Here is a 7460-nt window from a genome sequence, read left to right as displayed (position 1 = left end):
AGAACTAACTTTTTAAAAACACACCTTAATTCTTTTTTACGCCACGTGCATCCATGAAAGTAATTAAAGAGGTTAAGTTGTTTGCTCATGTTTAGAACAGTGTGTGCAGAAGAACCAATGCATCTACCTGCTGTCTTTTTTGACTTCATGTAAAAGAAAACCTGACTCAAATAGCTTAAACTTTAAAGGGAACTTATTTGCTCATCTAACTAAAAAGATGACAGGTATACTGGTTTCAGTAGTTTCACTTAGAACCTATTCTCCTTCTACCTCTCTGACTTCACTCAACTTCATCTTAACACTGGCTCCCCTACTGTTCATAAGATGGCTGCCAGGAGCTCCCAAAGTCATGAGCTTCCTCATTCACATCTAGAAGAAATGCAGAAGAATCTTTGTCCCAGCACTCACAACAAAAGTCCTGAAACTCACTCAGACTTGACTACTGGAAGACACATGTCACTTCAGAAATAATCATTACTGGGGTGCTGGAGTGGCCCAGTCAGTTAAGCATCCAACTCTTGATTTCAGCTCAGGTCATGATCTCAGGGTTGTGAGATCAAGCCCTGCATTGAGCTCCATGCTCAGTGGGGAGTCTGCTTGAGAGTCTCTCTCTCTCCCTCTCCCTCTGCTCCCCTTCCATTCTCTCTGTCTCTCAAAAATAAATAAATCTTTAAAAAAAAAAAAAAAAGATCATTATTGGCAGCAAGTAGGATAGCCTATTTGACTAAGCTCCCACTGAGCCAATAGCAGAAATAACTTCCTCTGAACCACTTGAATTCCCAAATAAAATTGGAGGATTAGTGAAAGAGGAAGGGAAAATGGATGCTAGGAAGATAACCAATTAGTATCTGTTATAGATAAAAAGTGTTTTTTTTTTTCAAGTTCAAACCCCCAGAGTGGGTGGATTAGTTGGTTGGTTGGTTGGTTTCAAGGCTTTGTTTTTTTTTTTTTTTTTTTTTTTATAACACTTTAAGGTTAACAGCAAAATTAAGAAGAAGATATAGAAATTTCTCATATACCCTCTGCTTCCACTTGCATGCTCTCCCCCTTTACCAATATCCCCCACCAGGGTGGTACATTTGTTACACTTGATAAACCTACATTGACACATTGTAACAGCCCAAGTCCACAGCTTATATTACAATTCTCTCTTGGTGTTGTACATCCTGTGGGTTTGGACAAATACAGAATATGTTCACTGAATTTTATGTTCTGCCTATTAATCTCTTTCCCCATCCCCCAAACACTGGAAACCACTGATCTCTTTACTGTCTCCATAATCTTGCCTTTTCCAGAAAGGAAATAATTGGAATAACATTTGTAGAGTCTTTTCAGGTTGGCTCTTTTGACTTTGTAACATACATTTCAGGTTGGAATAACATTTGTAGAGTCTTTTCAGGTTGGCTCTTTTGACTTTGTAACATACATTTCAGGTTCCTCCATATCTTCATATGGCTTAATAGCTTGCTTGCCTGCTTGCTTGCTTTATCTCTCTCTTTCTCTCTTTTTCTCTTTCTCTCTCTCGTTCTTTCTTTCTTTCTAAAGAGAGGGAGAGAGACTAGGGTGATGGGCAGAGTGAGAGGTAGAGACAGAATCTCAAGCAGCCTCCACCCTCATGTGGAGCCTGACATAAGGCTCCATCTCATGACCCTGAAGTCATGACTTGAGCCAAAATCAAGAGTCAGACACTTACCTGACTGAGCCAACTAGGTGTCTGTTAATAGCTCATTTTTTTTAGCACTGAATAATATTCCATTGTTTGAATGAATCACAATTTATTTACCTATTCACCTACTGAAGGTCATCTTGGTTTCATTCAACATGTGGCAATTATAAATAAAGCTGCTACAAATGTGCAAGTTTTTTATAAACCTAAGTTTTCAGCTTCTTTAAATAAAATACCAAGAAGCATGTTTGCTGGATCATATGGTAAAGTAGGTTTAGTTTTGTAAGAAACTTCCAAAAGTGACTGTAGTCACTTCCAAAGTGACTGTAGCATTTTGCATTCCCCCCAGCAATGAATGGAAGTTCCTGTTGCTCCACGTCCTCATCAGCACTTGGTGTTGTCAGTGTTCTGGATTTGGGCCATTGTAATAGGGTGGAGTGGTATTACACCACTGTTTTTGCATTTACCTGATAACATGTGATGTAGAGCACCTTTTCATATGTTTACTTGCCATCTGTGTATCTTCTTTGGCAAGGTGTCTGTTAAGGTTGTTGACCCATTTTTTAATCAAGTTGTCTCTTTTCCTATTGTTGAGCTTTAAGTGTTCTTTGCATATTTTGGGTAATAGTCTTTAACCAGATGTACCCTTTGCAAATATTTTCTCCAAGTCTATGTCTTGTCTTCATTGTTTTTTATAGAGTAGAAGTTTTTAATTTTAATGAAATCAGATTGTAATCCAGATTATTATTATAATTATTAATAATTATTATTTTTAATGGACCATGTCTTTGGTGTTATACCTAAAAAGTCATCACCATACCCAAGATCATGTAAGTTTTTTCCTATGCTATCTTACAGGAGTTTTATAGTTTTGAGTTTTACATTTAGGTCTATGATCTATTTTGAGTAAATTTTTATGAAAAGTGTAAGGTCTGTGTCTAGATTCATTTTTTTCCATGTGGATTCCAGTTGTTCCAGCACAATTTGTTGGAAAAAAAACTTTGCTCTCCAGTACTGCTTTTGCTCCATTGTAAAAAATCAGTCATCTATACCTGTGTGGATCTATTTCTGGGCTCTCTATTTTGTTCCATTGATCTATTTTTCTATACTTTCACCAATGCAACTGTTGATTATTGTAGTTTTATAATATGTCTTGAAGTTAGGTAGTCTATGACTCCAGGGAACCAGAGAAATATGCCACATTTAGCACTTTATAGAGTACCAAATGACCCAAAAGACTGTAGACAGATACAGTTGGCTTCTTAGGTGTCCACATGTAAGTGTAAGTGTCCACATGTGCACACAAACCCAAAGCTTGAAGGTAGAGACTACATCTGTTTCATTCCATTTCTCTTTTCCACTCATGTTTCTTATGCCCCTATGGTGTCTTAAACACACGACATATCAAAGTTTGATGAATAAATGAAGGAAAGAAGAAATGAATCAATTGGTTATTTAATGAATTTCCAGGCCATGAGTTTGAGCCAAAAGAAACAGGTTGTTTTTGGATACATCAAGAAATCCCTTTGCTAATCTACCCTTCCAAATAGGTGCAAAACACTAGCATGAGAATCATAAATCTGTGCGAAAGTCACTATTTAGACCAAATTGAATTACCTGTGCTGAGAACTGATCCAGACCTGTCCAAGTTCTTGCCCATAACCCTTGGACACACTTGTTTCCAGTGTATTTGGGTACATAAGGACTAAGCAATTCTGTTAGGTTATTTAAACATCCTCATTTGATGAGCTCTAAAAGCAGCATTGTGAATGGTTAGATGCAGTCTGGAACCAGCCTTCCTGGATCATATCCCAGCTGTGCCACTCATCATTGATAGAACTTTAGGTTAGGTGTCTTTACTTCTCTCTGTCTTGGTTCCCTCATCTGTAAAATGGAAATAATAGTAGCACTACTTTATAGGTTTGTTGAGAGGTTTACCGGAGTTACTACTTTAAAACTGCCTAAATCAGTGGCTGGCCTAGAAGAAGCACTATATAAATGTTTTTGTTATCATTTCTTCTTTTCACATTCAGGTTTAGACTGTCTGATTGACAAACTGGGAACCCACAGAGCTTGACTCTTGGCCAGGTGGCACTTTGGTGTCAGAAGGACTCAAGGACCTGTAGACATAAACTCAAGCCAGGAAGCCATGCCCATTTTCTTGTTCCATTGACTAGTTTTTGCCATATCCACTGCCCATGCCCTGGTCTTCCTTTCACCCATGATATCCTGCCAACAATATCCGAGGAACTAATGGTACAGGCTGAGATAGACAAGAGAGCAGTAGAGGCACAAGAGTGTCCTCTGTTCTCCAATATGGACAGAAATATTGCAGAAAGCCCTGTAGGCTTTATATCAGATGGCCTCTTTGCTTTTCACAACCCTTAACTCTTTTTCTCTCTTTCTTTTTAAGCAGAGAACACTGTCATTTTGTGAAAAGAACTACAAAGATGCACATATGCCTATAAATGGAAGATGAAGTGGTGACTGAAGGTTTCCTCCTGCCAAGGAAAACAAGTGCAAGGCAGCTGGAAGAGAGGAGCCAGGGGGGCTGCAGAATCAGAAGTTCTCCATCTCCTTGGGAGCCAGCATTGATCAGTGCAGGCTGGGCTGTCTGGGAAACAGCAGTTCCAGGGTCCTGCGGGAAAGGCCTGCCAGGAACCTTGGGGCCATGGACCAGAGGTTGCCGGGAGATGAATGCTGAAATTTGCTATGGGAAAGGAAGAGACAATAGGAGGTTGGTGTCCCAGAGAAACCACTGTTTGTTCAGCAGGCATCAGCTGGATCACTGCTATGCTCAAGGCACAGGGCTACGGGGCAGAAGAAGCAAGGAAGTCATATAGACAGAGACCTGCAGTCAATGGGGATGCACTCATGAAAATGAGGGCTAGACACATACAGTTGGAACTACACCTTCCAAACAGCAAGAACTAGGAGGTTTCCACGGGCAAGAGGTCCCACTCAGTTTGTGGAAGTGATATTGGGGGTTATTTTTAAAGGAAAGGTAGGAGATGGAGATGGGGTCATGGGAGGGTATCATGGGCAGAGTGACTGATGCGACCAGGCTTGGAGGCAAGGAGACAAAATTCACCTCTCAGAAGAAAGAAGGGGTCCCATATGACAGGATGGGCAAAAATGTGAGAAAAACGTGTAAGTGCCCAACTTGGCAGAGGACCCTAAAAGCCAGGTTGGAAAACTAGTGCCTGTTTCAAGAGGTACTAAGGACTCCCTGAAAGTTTGGGATCTGTGGAGGATATGACCCAGTAGTTGGCTTTTGGAAAACCTAATGGTAAAGAATAGAGATGGATTGGAAAGAGGGGAAAAAAAAAGAAACTCCTTAAAATCATCATCCCTTAGAAAGCAGGATATTAAGACTATTGTGAAGCTTTTTTAAAAAAATCTAAATTCTGGGGTGCCTGGGTGGTTCAGTTGGTTAAGTGTCGGCCTTCAGGACAGGTCATGATTCAATGTTCTGGGGTCAACCCCCATGTCAGACTCCCTGCTCAGTGTGGAGCCTGCTTCTCCCTCTCCCTCTGCTCCTTGTCCCTGCTCACTGTCTCCCCTGCTCTCTCTCAGATAGATAGATAGATAGATAGACAGATAAAATCTTTTTTTTTTAATCTAAATTCTTCAACATAGTTTAGCTATAAGAATCCTGCTCTTCCTCTCATTCCTGCCTCATTTTGAGTGACTCCTCTCTACACTTTAGCAGTACTGGCTGTCTTTCTGATCCACTAACTCACTAAGCTTTTTATGTCTCAAACCCTTAGCTACTCTACAAAATGGCCACCATCAATCCCTTTCCTCTTTGAATAAGCCAGCCATTCTCCTTTTGACTGATGGAGCCTAATCCTCCACATCTTAGATTCTAGGCTGGTCTATAACAGCTTTGATCAACAGGTTATTACAGACGTGACTCTAGACTAGATCCAAGTCTAGTCTTAAACAAGATGAGCAGTTTCCTCCTTCCCACTTATAGGAGAAAGCCAGCTTCCATATAAGAAGTCCAACTATCCTAATCCCTCCATGCTATGAGGAGACCCAACCTAGACATATTGGAGAAGTCACATAAAGAGAGAGCATTGATGACCAAACTCCAACTATTCTAGCCAGCTCAACTCATGCACCAGATACATAAAAGAAGAAACTACATTGAGTACCCAGCCCATTTGAGACTTCAAATGACTCCAATCCCAACTGCCATCTGACTACAACTGCAAGGAAGACCCCCAGTGGGAACTGACACCCAGCAAAGCCCAATCAACCCACAGAGCTGTGACAGATAATACATTTTAAGCCACTACGTTTTGGAGTAGTTTGTCATGTAGCAATAGATTCCTGAAGGATTCATTGTCCTTGAACAGACATTTCTGCAAAGAAGACATCCAGATGGCCAACAGACACATGAAAAAGTGCTCCAAGTCACTTGGCATCAGGGAAATACAAATCAAAACCACAATGAGATACCACCTCACACCAGTCAGAATGGCTAAAATTAACAAGTCAGGAAATGACAGATGCTGGCGAGGATGCAGAGAAAGGGGAACCCTCCTACATTGTTGGTAGAAATGCAAGCTGGTGCAACCACTCTGGAGAACAGAGGTTCCTCAAAAAGAGAGTTACCCTATGACCCAGCAATTGCACTACTGGGTATTTACCCTAAAGAGACAAACGTAGTGATCCGAAGGCACACCTGCCCCCAAATGTTTATAGCAGCAATGTTCACAATAGCCAAACTATGTAAAGAACCTAGATGTCCATCAACAGATGAATGGATAAAGAAGAGGTGATATATATATACAACGGAATACTTTGCAGCCATCAAAAGAAATGAAATCTTGCCATTTGCAATGACGTGGATGGAACTAGAGAGTATTATGCTTAGCGAAATAAGTCAATCGGAGAAAGACAACTATCATATGATCTCTCTGATATGAGGAAGTGGAGGTGTAATGGGGTGAGGGTTAGGGGGTAAGAAAAGAACAAATGAAACAAGATGGGATCAGGAGGGAGACAAACCATAAGAAACTCTTAATGTCACAAAACAAACTGAGGGTTGCTTGGGGGAGGAGGGAGGGAGAGGGTGGTGGGGTTATGGACATTGGGGAGGGTACGTGCTATGGTGAGTACTGTGAAGTGTGTAAACCTGGTGATTTATAGACCTGTACCCCTGGGGCTAATAATACATTATATGTTTTTTAAAAATAAATTTTTTTTTTTAAAAGGATCCTTTGTCTTTCTCGGACCCTCCTTCCTTCTCCTCCACCCTACCTCATGTTCTTCATGGTTGATCATTGTCAAACTTCAGGCCCCACCCTCATTGCAGGGCCTTCCTTCTCCACCCTATCCAATTATCCTGGGTCCTGCACCACTCTGAACATTGTTACATTGTCACAGTTATCTTTGCTCCCTCTCCAGCATTTCTCATAATAGAGTTATTCTGTTCTTAGCCGTGGCCTCTCTCCTTTCACTGAACATGGGCTCTCAGAAGTTAGAGGCTATGAATACTTTGACCACTATTTCATCCCTATATCTAGGAAATAGTAGGTGCTCAATAAATATTTACCAAATGGATGGGTAAGTCATAACCTGTCCATACAACACAGAGCCACAGGGAGGGTGATAATGGGTGGGGGACATATTTCCAGAACCTCCATTGTCTATCAAGCAAATAAGTGAATAATTACATATAGTGTTAGCATTAATCTTGATCCAAGGGGATCATACTCTTGCTGAATGTCTTGGAAGTATGTTTTTTCCTTATCCACCAAATCAGCTGATTGAAGAATGGCTG

This window comes from Mustela erminea, chromosome 8, assembly GCF_009829155.1.
Source record: "Mustela erminea isolate mMusErm1 chromosome 8, mMusErm1.Pri, whole genome shotgun sequence".
Taxonomy (NCBI): Eukaryota; Metazoa; Chordata; class Mammalia; order Carnivora; family Mustelidae; genus Mustela; species Mustela erminea.
This window is presented reverse-complemented; position numbering follows the sequence as displayed.